The sequence below is a fragment of the Rhinatrema bivittatum genome, chromosome 7 (assembly GCF_901001135.1).
Source record: "Rhinatrema bivittatum chromosome 7, aRhiBiv1.1, whole genome shotgun sequence".
NCBI classification, from domain to species: Eukaryota; Metazoa; Chordata; class Amphibia; order Gymnophiona; family Rhinatrematidae; genus Rhinatrema; species Rhinatrema bivittatum.
Window position 1 is genome coordinate 83,874,419 of NC_042621.1, and position 13,578 is coordinate 83,887,996.

Genomic DNA, 13,578 nt, shown 5'->3' on the forward strand with positions numbered 1-13,578 from the left:
AAAGTAACCTTTAACAACAACTCCTATGATCCCCTCCCCCTTGAAACAGGGGTTCCACAAGGGTCCGCCCTCTTGGCCACCCTCTTTAATATCTATCTACTCCCACTCTGCCAACTCATCTCAAGTCTAGGCGTTACATACTATATGTACGCCGTCGACATTCAACTTCTCATTCCAATAACCTCAACGATTGATGATGCACTGAGTCTAAAAGCCAATCACCTCATCGCAATCAGAAACATGCTGAACCACCTAAAACTATGCCTCAACATGACCAAAACTGAGTGCATCCTCATTGAAAGAAACAACACAGGCCAAATTACCCCACTGCCGCCCTTACAAATCGACAACACTTACATCCAACTGAAGAACAATACTAAGGACCTCAGTATCTGGATCGACAACGAACTAAACCACAAAAAGAATATCGCAGCAAAAACTAAAGAAGGCTTTTACAAACTACACATACTTAAATATCTTAAACCGCTTCTACACCAACAAGAATTCAGAACCATCCTGCAAACACTTATATTCACCAGCATCGATTACTGTAACTTGCTCCTGATTGGTCTTCCCAAATCTGCTTTAAAACCTCTTCAACTCTTGCAGAATGCTGCAGCCAGAGTCCTAACCAGCAAGAAAAAAACGGACCACATCTCCCCTGTTCTGAGAAATCTGCACTGGCTACCAGTCGAACAAAGAATCAAGTTCAAGATTTTAACTATCCTACACAAAGCCATCTACAGAACAGAGAACAACACTCTTGATAACATGATCCAGATACACAAACCACATCGCACAACAAGAATAACCAGCAAACTACATCTAGCAATACCCCCTCTCCCTGCAGCTAAGCTCTCCAACACTAGGAACAGAGCCTTCTCCATTGCGGGACCGAAAGCATGGAATTCCCTACCAGACAACCTAAGCACAATCAGCGACATCAAATCATTCCAAAAGGAGCTCAAGACTTGGTTCTTCAGACAATCATTCACAGATGGTGTCGGCTAATCTGACTCTCTACACACCAGAGACTCGAGGACGCACGCGAGTTTATATGCAACTCGTGCTCCCGTACTTGTTTAATCCATGTCTGTATGCCGTACTACCCGATTAGACCCTGTATTGTACAATGCCTGTTCACTGTAATAACTATCCGTAGATGTTTTATAATATAATCCCTTTTCAATTTGACTGTATATAGAATAATGTAATGCGTTAAGTTAATAAGCTCAAGAAGTTCTCTGTTATACTGTTCACCTGTAATAAGTTGTTTAAAATGTAAACCAGAGTGAAGGCAGCTTGCTATACCTCGGTATATAAAATTTCCTAAATAAATAAATAAACAAATAAAGGCACCATTGTTGATCCCATGGCTGTTCTTTTAAGAGGGAGAGTAATGATATCAGTCTAGTCACACCTGATGTTGTTCCTTATGCACCAGCAAACCACAGAGTAAAGCTCTTACAGTTATTGCCAAAGACCTAGAATAACAGGTTTGATTGACCACATTCTGTTCCTTCGTCTTTCATATTAGTATTGCATTGCAAGAAAACATTTTTTACTTTTTCAAAAAACGTTTTACTTGCAGACAAGAGTAATAACCATGGGATCAACAAAGGTTCATTTACTTGCTAATTTATATATGTTAGATTTTGAGAAACAATGTATAGAGGTATTGCCTTTTTTTTTTTTTTTTAGAAAATTAAGTTGTAGATAAGATACATAGATGATGCTTTTATGTTATTGAGAGAATCAGTTGATTTGTTCAGCTTTCACCAATGGTTAAACACCTGTAATGATGATATAAAATTTACAATTGAGCACATTCCAATGAAGATAGCATTTTTGGATGTTATGGTATAGGCGTGTCAGCATGGAAAATTCATTACAACCTTATATAAGAAATCAACAGATCATAATGCATAGTTATACTACACTAGCTCTCATCCCCAACCGCTCAAGGATAATTTGCTGTTTTCTCAATTTTTGACAGTAAAAAGAATATGCATTTCCATTTCTAAATTTCAACTGCATTCCAAAAACATGACCAAAGATTTTTTTGGAGCGTGGTTATCCAGAAAGAGTAGTTCATAGGGCATATGAAAGCACTTTATATTATCCGAGAGAGTGTCTGTTACAGGGTTCGTCTGAGAGAAATCATGATGCTGATGAAGTACTAAACTGTGTTATGAGATATAATTCTGGATCAAAAGAAATTTGAGGAATTTTTAAGAAACATCTTAGAAGCTTGCAATTACGAAAGCAATTTGCTTAGAAAGATGCACGTTTTGCCTATTCGTGGCGGAAAAACAAAGAAGCATTTTGTCTAGCTTGTCTGTGGATAGTGAAAGGATAGGTATCCTAAAAGGTCATTGCCATGCCTGCAAGGTCACAACTACATTGTCTCAGTTTATACATCCTATCACAAAGAAAGGTTACATATTGAAGCATTTCATCACCTGGGCATCTGTGCATGTGATATACCGTATGTAGTCCTTTCTTCATGTCCTAAGATATACGTGGGGAAAACAATTAGGAGTTTGAAGAGGAAAAGATTAGAGGCTCCACTTGGATTGCATTCCTTGATCAAGAGCCATGTTTTTGAACAGTTATGGGGGGGTTTTTGTGCGTTGTTAAAAATCATCCACGGGGAGGCAATCGACAGAACTTCAGCAGGAACAAAGATGGATCCTTGAATTTGCTATTATTGAACTGCAAGGTTTGAATGCAAGTACTGAATGGGGGCATTTTTTGTGATTATTTTGCATTTACCAGGTTTCAAGATTGGCATGGAAGAGGAATACTAGATTTCAGAATCAAATTAAAAGTGGTATTTTGTCAACAAAACGTGAATCAGTGCAGATTTTTTAATTAATCAGTATTCAGCTATGCACGCTTCTGCATATACTGTAACTATGAGAAATTGAAAGGACACATTTTAATTGGTGGACAATTTGATTGACACATTCAAAGACCAATTGATTCACACGCATTCTGATGAATATGATTGGTGCACCTTATCTTCGAATTTGCCAGTATTGAACTGCAAGATATGAATGTTATTATTGAAAGGGGACTTTTCTGCGATAACTTTGTATTTCATCAGGTTTCAAGATGGACATTGAAGAGGGATATTCATACTGGATCTCAGAACTAATTTAAATGATCCTTTTATGATCCATGTGTGTATCAGTGTAGGACATGTAAGTGGTATATTCAGATGGCTGATGGTTTGATTGACATATTTTTGAACCACTCAGAAAAACAGCAAGTATTCCATTATGTGTGCCTCTGCCAATAACTGTGAGGATTGAAAGGACATATTCTCATTGGTGGATAATTTGATTGACACATTAAAGAACCAATTAGGGTGGAAACATTTGGGTTAATATGATTGGTGCTTCTTAGTTTAAATACCAGTAGGCTGCTAGCTTTTATTACTTTGAGCTATTGTAGGCATTTGCCACAGATGAGTATGGATTGTTGTAAAAGCAACACGTTGTAAAATTGGTGATTTGAGATTTCATTGTTTTGTAAGGAATTTTTTGTTTTCTTCTTGTTCTAATGGTATTCTTATTTTTTTATGATGATAGAACATTTTAGAAGCTTAAAAGTTGATGCCCTAAAGCAGCCATCTTGTCAAAACACTGGCCAGGTCAGAATGTTTTGTTTCAAAAGCCATTTCAATGTGAAGTTTTCTATTTAACAAGAGTTGAGTATTATGATACTGAGTTGCATTTATTAACTTTAAAACCCATGGATTACACATGATGGCTTTTGGATTTTGAAAATTGCTTCCCAATTGATTAATTGTTTAAAAACATTTTATGGCCCATAAAAATAATTTTGAGGTGGGAGAATCACAGCATGGTTAAAATATGAAAAATAAGATATTTTTCTTATTTGTGATTTTGCCTTGCCACCAAATCTGAGAGTTTAATCCTCCTTAACATCCCATCCCCACCAGTCTCTTTTCCTTTCACCTCTGTTGATCCTCACCAGTCTCTCATTTTCAACCCAACCCAGTCCATTTCCATTACTCTTTATCCCCAAGCTTCATCCTCTAGTGTCTCTCTCCCTGTCCTCCCACTCACTCTGCCCTTTCCCCAGCCCTGCCAATCTCTCCCCCATGCCGTTCTCTTTTGCCCCAGCTCATCCCCACATACTCTCTCCTCCTTTCCTGACCTGTGTCCAGCACACTCTCCCCCCACTCCACCCCAGCCCTACCTCTCTATCTCCCAGCCCGTTCTCTCACCTCCACCAGTTGTCTTCTCTCCCTCCCTCCTCACACCTGTTCCCAGCACAGCAGGCTGCCGCTCTCACTGCCAATGTCACTCCTGCTTCTTGCACGCGTAACTTCCCGCTGATCCCATCCGCACTGCTGCTGTTGCTTCAGGCTCCTGTAGCTGTCACTAATCCTGCCCACGCTCTTGCCCTGCTTTTTTCCATATCCCATGATGACCTCATGGACCAGCAGGTGAAACTGGACAGATTGACCCTTTTCCTTTTTCACGGTATCCAGGTCTCTACCCTAGAGACCCAATGAAATGAAACAAAATAGGAGCAGCAAGATAACCTGCTGATCTGAATGGATGGAAAAGGGGCTGCAGCTCTGCTTTCTCACCCCTAATCTGTACGTGCTTGGGCAAATAACTTCACCCTCCAATGAGGACAGGGAAATACCTACATTACCGCAATGTAATCATCTTGAAGTGGCTGAAAGGTAGAATATAAATCTAAATAAATAGGGAATTTAAAAAAGTTATACATGTAAATGTAAAATTCTATTGTAGCTCTTTTAAAAAAGCCATTTACAGGTGTAAAGTGCACTTGTACGAGAATATCCCATGGATAATTCGATGGCATATATTGTAGCAGTTTTCATAAACTCACCTGCACAAGTAAAGTGCATTTACACATTAAAAACCCACTTTTAAGCATGTAAATGCTTTTTAAAATCAGGCCCGTATTCTTTAGTTATTTAGGAAAAATGTGAAACTTATTTGGGGGATATTTTGACTCATCTCTTCCTGTTCCAGGGTCGATTTGGCGTGCTTTTGGGTGCTGTTGAATTGATGCATGTGCTGCAGATAAGGTGCATGAGGGAGTCAGATACCCCATGGATCAGTTTTGGAAAACTCTCCTGGGCTATTTTCTTTCAATCTGCCCTGGCCCTGTGTGCCAATTCCTAAAAACACCCCTGGAGAGGTCTAGAACAGGTAGATGTGAATCTGTTATTTACTCTTTCGGATACTAGAAGGACTAGGGGGCACTCCATGAAGTTAGCATGGGGCACATTTAAAACTAATCGGAGAAAGTTCTTTTTTACTCAACGCACAATTAAACTCTGGAATTTGTTACCGGAGAATGTGGTTCGTGCAGTTAGTATAGCTGTGTTTAAAAAAGGATTGGATAAGTTCTTGGAGGAGAAGTCCATTACCTGCTATTAAGTTCACTTAGAGAATAGCCACTGCCATTAGCAATGGTTACATGGAATAGACTTAGTTTTTGGGTACTTGCCAGGTTCTTATGGCCTGGATTGGCCATTGTTGGAAACAGGATGCTGGGCTTGATGGACCCTTGGTCTGACCCAGTATGGCATGTTCTTATGTTCTTACTTGAGATCCTCTGGGGGCAAGAGGACTACCTCAGTACCTGAATGTAATCCGCTTTGAAAAGCGGAATATAAAAATAAACTAAATAATGCTAACATTCATATCTTTTCCTACTGGTGATAACTCTTCTTATGTACCTCAGCATATTATTAGCCTTCCCTACTGCTCCACTGCATAAGAGTGACAATGCCTTTTTCCTATCTCCTATCTGCTTTTTACCTAGTACAATCAATAACAGAAGTTAATGGGCTCTGTTTGGTTTCAAATTTTTCTTGAAATACTGCTAGGAAATTTAGAACAATTTGTATATTTATACATTTATAGAATCTGCGCTTTTCACAGCAAGATCTATTGACGCTTCTGCCCCCATCGGTGGCGAAGCTTGCTGCGTTTTGTAGATCAGTATTTATCATTATGGAATGGGGTACCACTGGACATTCATTCTGAAACCAGCTACCCAACAATCAGGAAAAGCTTAAAAGCATTCTTAATTGCCCCATCATTTTTTTTTTTTTGCCAGTCTTAACTGTTCTTGGAGCCTTGGTGATATCTTAGGCCTGGGTTGCTACAGATATTGAGATTTGTAATCAACATGTGGCTTTACAGCTGAGGAGCGTCTTTTGGGCTAATTTATTTGTTAATGTCTGATGTCCGAAGTTATTTATCTGTTTTATATTGGACATTTGGTTGTATGTTTTTTTTATTTTTTTCTGTAACTTGCCTTGAAATTCTTAAGTTAGAAAGGTGGGTGAGCAAATATGATAAATCTTTATACATACAGAAGTGAATACTTAGTGACCCAGTGAGCAGCAAAATTAATCAGATAACCTTACCTGGATAATCAGTAGAACTTACAGGCCGATGCATTTCAGTGCACTCAGCTGAGTACATTGTTTAACCCATGATTGGACGTGGATTTTGGACGTGCGTCCAGAACCTCTTATTATATAAGGCACTAACTAACTTTCAAAAAGGAGTTAAAGCATATTTTAAACTAGAACAAGGGGGAAAGCCGACAGTCACTCAGCAGTGCATAGTTCGGAGAAATGTATCCTTGAAAGATACTAATGAAACAGGAGATTTAGGGCATCCCAACAGAGAGGTTCCATTAAAAGCAAACATAGTCCATGTGCCTATATGTAAAAAATCACCTGAGCTAAAGATTTCCAAATTATCCCTAACAAATGAAAAGCAGGTTGTTAATACAAACATAAAACATACTTTGAAATGTCTGTATGCCAATGCCAGAAGTCTAAGAAGTAAGATGGGAGAGTTAGAGTGTATAGCAGCAAATGATGAGATTGACATAATTGGCATCACAGAGACTTGGTGGAAGGAGGACAACCAATGGGACAGTGCAATATCAGGGTACAAATTATATCGCAATGATAGGGAGGATCAACTTGGTGGGGGAGTGGCACTTTATGTCTGGGAGGGTTTAGAGTCCAACAGGATAAATATCATACAAGAGACTAAATGCTCAGTAGAATCTATATGGATAGAAATCCCATGTGTGTTGGGTAAGAGTATAGTGATAGGAGTATACTACCGTCCACTTGGACAAAATGGTTAGGCAGATGATGAAATGCTAAGAGAAATCAGGGAAGCATACCAATTTGGCAGTGCAATAATAATGGGAGATTTCAATTACCCCAATATTGACTGAGTAAATGTATCAGGACTTGCTAGAGACATAAAGTTCCTGATGTAATAAATGATTGCTTCATGGAGCAATTGGTTCAGGAACCAACAAGAGAGGGAGCTATTTTAGATTTAATTCTTAGTGGAGCACAGGATTTGGTGAGAGAAGTAACGGTGGTGGGGCCACTTGGCAACAGTGATCATAACATGATCAAATTTAAACTAATAACTGGAAGGGGGACAATAAGTAAATCTGCAGCTCTAACACTAAACTTTCAAAAGGAAAACTTTGATAAAATGAGGAAAATACTTAGAAAAAAACTGAAAGGTGCAGCTGCAAAGGTTAAGTGTTCAACAGGCATGGACATTGTTTAAAAATACAATCCTAGAGGCGCAGTCCATATGTATTCCACGTATTAAGAAAGGTGGAAGGAAGGCAAAACGATTAAGGTCATGGTTAAAAGGTGAGATAAAAGAGGCTATTTTAGCCAAAAAAACATCCTTCAAAAATTGGAAGAAGGCTCCATCTGAAGAAAATAAGATAAAACATAAGCATTGTCAAGGTAAGTGTAAAACATTGATAAGACAGGCGAAGAGAGAATTTGAAACGAAGTTGGCCATACAGGCAAAAACTCATAATAAAAACTTTTTTAAATATATCCGAAGCAAGAAATCTGTGAGGGAGTCGGTTGGAACATTAGATGACCGAGGGGTTAAAGGGGCTCTTAGGGAAGATAAGGCCATTGCAGAAAGACTAAATGAATTCATTGCTTCCGGGTTTACTAATGAGGATGTTGGGGAGATACCAGTTCCGGAGATTGTTTTCATGGGTGATGAGTCAGATGAAGTGAACCAAATCACTGTGAATCTGAAAGATGTAGTAGGCCAGATTGACTAACTAAAGAGTAGCAAATCACCTGGACCAGATGGTAAACATTCTAGGGTACTGAAGGAACTCAGAAATGAAATTTCTGATCTATTAGTTAAAATTTGTAACCTATCATTAAAATCATCCATTGTACCTGAAGACTGGAGGGAGGCCAATGTAACCCCAATATTTAAAAAGGGCTCCAGGGGCAATCTGGGTAACTATAGACCAATGAGCCTGACTTCAGTGCCGGGAAAAATAGTGGAAACTATTCTCAAGATCAAAATCGTAGAGCATATAGAAAGACATGATTTAATGGGACACAGTCAACATGGATTTACCCAAGGGAAGTCTTGCCTAACAAATCTGCTTCATTTTTTTGAAGGAGTTAATAAACATGTGGATAAAGGGGAACCGGTAGATGTACTGTATTTGGATTTTCAGAAGGCGTTTGACAAAGTCCCTCATGAGAGGCTTCTACGAAAACTAAAAAGTCATGGGATAGGAGGCGATGTCCTTTCGTGGATTACAAACTGGTTAAAAGACAGGAAAAAGAGAGTAGGATTAAATGGTCAATTTTCTCAGTGGAAAAGGGTAAACAGTGGAGTGCCTCAGGGATCTGTACTTGGACCGGTGCTTTTCAATATATATATAAATGATCTGGAAAGGAATACGATGAGAGTGAGGTTATCAAATTTGGGGATGATACAAAATTATTCAAAGTAGTTAAATCACAAGCGGATTCTGATACATTACAGGAGGACCTTGCAAGACTGGAAGATTGGGCATCCAAATGGCAGATGAAATTTAATGTGGACAAGTGCAAGGTGTTGCATATAGGGAAAAATAACCCTTGCTGTAGTTACACAATGTTAGGTTCCATATTATGAGCTACCACCCAGGAAAAAGATCTAGGCATCATAGTGGATAATACTTTAAAATCGTCAGCTCAGTGTGCTGCAGCAGTCAAAAAAGCAAACAAAATGTTAGGAATTATTAGGAAGGGTATGGTTAATAAAATGGAAAATGTCATAAAGCCTCTATATCGCTCCATGGTGAGACCGCACCTTGAATACTGTGTACAATTCTGGTCGCCGCATCTTAAAAAAGATATAGTTGCGATGGAGAAGTACAGAGAAGGGCAACCAAAATGATAAAGAGGATGGAACAGCTTCCCTATGAGGAAAGGCTGAAGAGGTTAGGGCTGTTCAGCTTGGAGAAGAGACGGCTGAGGGGGGATATGATAGAGGTCTTTAAGATCATGAGGGGTCTTGAACGAGTAGATGTGAATCGGTTATTTACACTTTCGAATAATAGAAGGACTATGGGGCATTCCATGAAGTTAGCAAATAGCACATTTAAGACTAATCGGAGAAAATTCTTTTTCACTCAACGCACAATAAAGCTCTGGAATGTGTTGCCAGAGGATGTGGTTAGTGCAGTTAGTGTAGCTGGGTTCAAAAAGGTTTGGATAAGTTCTTGGAGGAGAAGTCCATTAATGGCTATTAATCAATTGTACTTAAGGAATAGCCACTGCTATTAATTGCATCAGTAGCATGGGATCTTCTTGGTGTTTCGGTAATTGCCAGGTTCTTGTGGCCTGGTTTGGCCTCTTTTGGAAAGAGGATGCTGGGCTTGATGGACCCTTGGTCTGACCCAGCATGGCATGTTCTTATGTCCTTAAGGGCTAGATTTTTAAAAAATACATGTGTGCATCCATGTTATAGGATCCTGGGAGGCGCATGCAAGGGGGAGTGGGATTTTGCAAAATCGCACAGCAACAAGATTGGGGCCTTTCCCAGTTCCCTCCCAGTCTGCCCCAATTGCAGATATTAAATGGGAGGAACAAAAGAACAAGAATGTAAAAAATAAATAATAATTTTTTTTTTTTAAAGTGTGCCAGTGTCAGGTTAGGAAAAGGGACGCTGAATTAACAAGCTTCCGTGTTCCTAACCCGCTGAGAGTCACCTCTCCTTGCCACCCGCTGCCAAAGGAGGCACTAGGGGTGCATATTTGTCCCTAGTGCCTCCTTGGCAGTTGGCCCCTCCTCATTTAAATATTCGATCGTAGGCCCAGGATTGGTGGCTGGGCGCGTGTTAGGAAAGCGGGCATTCAACACCGAGCGCACATTTTCCACGCTGACTTATTGCATTGGCCTGTTAATCTGGTCTAAGGGCCTCGCAATATAGGGGTACATTTTCAAAACCTTACACGCGCTGGGCCTATTTTCAAAGGCCTGGCCACGTGCGTAAATCCCTGGGGCCTCGGGAAAGGGGAGGGGTGGGGCAGTTCAGGGGGTGGCTAGAGGCGCCGGCGCAGGAGCAAATGGTAAGACGAGGATATGGGGGGGGGGGGGGTGTTGGGATAGGGCTAGGGGTGGGAAAGTTAGGGGAAGGGGGTTAGGATAGGGCTAGGGGTGGGGAAAGTCAGGGGAAGGGGGGTTTGGATAGGGCTAGGGGGTGGGAAGGTTAGGGGAAGGGGGGTTTGGATAGGGCTAGGGGTGGGAAGGTTAGGGGAAGGGGGGTTAGGATAGGGCTAGGGGTGGGAAAGTTAGGGGAAGGGGGTTAGGATAGGGCTAGGGGGTGGGAAAGTCAGGGGAAGGGGGGTTAGGATAGGGCTAGGGGGTGGGAAAGTTAGGGGAAGGGGGGTTAGGATAGGGCTAGGGGTGGGAAAGTCAGGGGAAGGGGGGTTGGGATAGGGCTAGGGGGTGGGAAAGTTAGGGGAAGGGGGGTTAGGATAGGGCTAGGGGTGGGAAAGTCAGGGGAAGGGGGGTTGGGATAGGGCTAGGGGGTGGGAAAGTTAGGGGAAGGGGGTTAGGATAGGGCTAGGGGGTAGGGAAGGTCCCTCCCAGGCTGCTCCTAAATTGGAGCGGACTGGGAAGGAACTGCAGAAGGCCGCGGGCGTCAGTGCACGCCGGGTGGCGCGCACACATGAATGTGCACGCGCAAGTTGTTAAAATCTACCCCATACTGAATAAAATGATCTGGTCACCTATAGGGATTCCCTTTACCCTAACCAGACTTGCCCAGGTATCTTTATCTGGACAGCAGTGAATATCAGCACTGCCTGGCTGAAGTTTCACCTCCGGAACTCCTCCAACCCTATGCAGGTACATTTTTTCCAAGCAAGGACCTGCCCGAATGAAAATGTATCTGCTCAGCAGGAGGACGTTGTTAAAAAGAAATCTGAACTTGCCCAGACAAACCTTTTAAATATCCACCTCATGTATAGTAGAGAGAGAGAGAGAATATATATATAGTAATATTTAATTTAATATCCAAAAGTGTGAAAAATACAGTCACGCTTTTGCAAGAAACTGAAGTCACTATGAGTAATTTTTGTATGTTTAACAACTTGACGGTGAAATTCTGCACGAACGCACACATTAACAAATATATCGGAGGGTTCCCAGCCCATTTGTTAGAAATTGTCACTTGCAATACTAAAGTAAAGCAACAAAAAGCACGAGTCACAAAACGTGCCGAGAAGAAATAACAGCAACACTTACTTTGTTGAGGATGCCTTAGAACTTGTCTTTTGCGTTTCAAATGTTATTTTTTTCTCTCAAGTAATCTCTCCTTTCTAGGAATCAGATTACAGAAACCAGGAAAAATAAAAGCCATGCAGCTTTCTATTCAGAAACAGGGCGTTCTTATCTTTGGTTCAACCCCCTACAGTCACTTGCATGCACGCGATAAACTTATCAGGTACAGAAGAGCCACGCCCCATTCTGTAGAACATAAGCCGCCTCAGTCTTTTGCACCTTGTGCTTTTGCTGTGACAGCACTTTATAAACTGCCTTCTGAGAGAGAAAAAGCACTGATCGTCACTAAAAAAAAATAAGAGTGCATTCTTTTAAAATGTAAATGCGGCCTAAGTTTTAAGTTGTCCCCATCAACTGCTAAAATGCGATTTCTGTAAAAGGTGATTGTAATCCAGAAACGTTTTTAGTAGCTCTGCCTTTGCCTGTGGTGCCTTTCGAGTGAGGTAATCCAAGAAAGAGACGGAGTCCTCAGAAATCTTTCCAAACGAGGCAGGCTGTGCAGTTCTGCAATGTTTGTGTTGTTCATTCACGAGCTATCAAATTCCAAACACGGAGGCACAGCCAGTGCTCCTAATTAGCTTTGGGGGAGGACATTTTTATGTCTCCAAAACCGTGTGGCATTTAACTTGTAGTTAACAATGTGCATTGAGCATGGATTATGTCTTAGACCGACATGTGTCACTTGATAGGAATGCAGTGAAATAGTGAAATAGACTTTATGAAATAGTTCTCTGGCTAAATAAAGATTTGGCTCTTAGCCAGCTAGAATTTAGCTGGAAAAAAATAGTTCTGGGGGCATAACTGGGAGGAGTTGAGTTAGCCGGCTAAGTTACATATACAAAATCCTGAGACCTTTTGGTCAAACCCATTTTATGCCATATGTAAGGATGTGTTTCTCAGTGCTATCAGGCTCAGGAATCAGGGGCCACCCTAGATGGAAATTCACACCTGGAGAGCCTGGGGCAGGATGGTGGAGCCCAGGAGTTAGACAGGATTTAGGTGTGAAACAGGAACACCAGAACTGGATAGCAAGACAGGATCAATGGAACAAGATATTGGGTATGGGTGTAAGTAAGGGTTAGGGTCCAGACAGAGCATTTCTGCAGGACACAGGTCAATGGACCAGTAGTGTATGCCTTCTGAGCATGCCTTATATATTAGTCTCAGTTTGGGGCACACGAGCTGCTGATCAAATCAGACAGAGGCGGGTCTAGCTTTCCCTAGTATAAAGAGTGAAAATGTTAGGGCTCTATAGCTCCATGGTAGGTTTCCAGTCTGAAACCCCCAGGGCCATGGGTGAAAACCCTGGCAATCCTAACAGAATGCCCCCTTCCAGTGGGTGACATCCAGACAGCCCCAAAGACCTCTAGGGTCAGACACCAAACTTGGAGAGGTACAGTTCAGAACAGACATGGGGTCAGATTTTGCCAGGCTGGAACCAGGGCATAAGAAATTGCCATGCTGGGTCAGACCAAGGGTCCATCAAGCCCAGCATCCTGTTTCGAACAGAGGCCAAACCAGGCCACAAGAACCTGGCAAGTACCCAAACACTAAGAAGATCCCATGCTACTGATGCAAATAATAGCAGTGGCTATTCCCTAAGTAAACTTGATTAATAGCCGTTAATGGACTTCTCCTCCAAGAACTTATCCAAACCTTTTTTGAACCCAGCTACACTAACTGCACTAACCACATCCTCTGGCAACAAATTCCAGAGCTTTATTGTGCGTTGAGTGAAAAATAATTTTCTCCGATTAGTCTTAAATGTGCTACTTGCTAACTTCATGGAATGCCCCCTGCTCCTTCTATTATCTGAAAGTGTAAATAACCAATTCACATCTACCCGTTCAAGACGTTCAGATGTCTCTTCTCCAAGCTGAACAGCCCTAACCTCTTTAGTCTTTCCT

The 13,578-nt window shown here is 41.3% G+C and overlaps 1 protein-coding gene across 4 annotated transcripts in view; it reads right to left on the reverse strand.

The window, feature by feature from the left end:
* The window catches only part of LOC115095211 (dipeptidase 2-like), a 171,497-nt gene that overhangs the window by 125,863 nt on the left and 32,056 nt on the right, over nt 1-13,578 (reverse strand). For 2 of the 4 annotated variants that reach the window (XM_029608591.1, XM_029608586.1), the window contains exon 1: nt 11,636-12,111. The exons of the other annotated variants lie outside the window; for them this stretch is intronic. The gene's annotated coding sequence lies outside the window, so the exon portion shown is untranslated. Of the gene's footprint in view, nt 1-11,635; nt 12,112-13,578 lie in introns of those variants that run through there. 4 annotated transcript variants of the gene reach the window in all.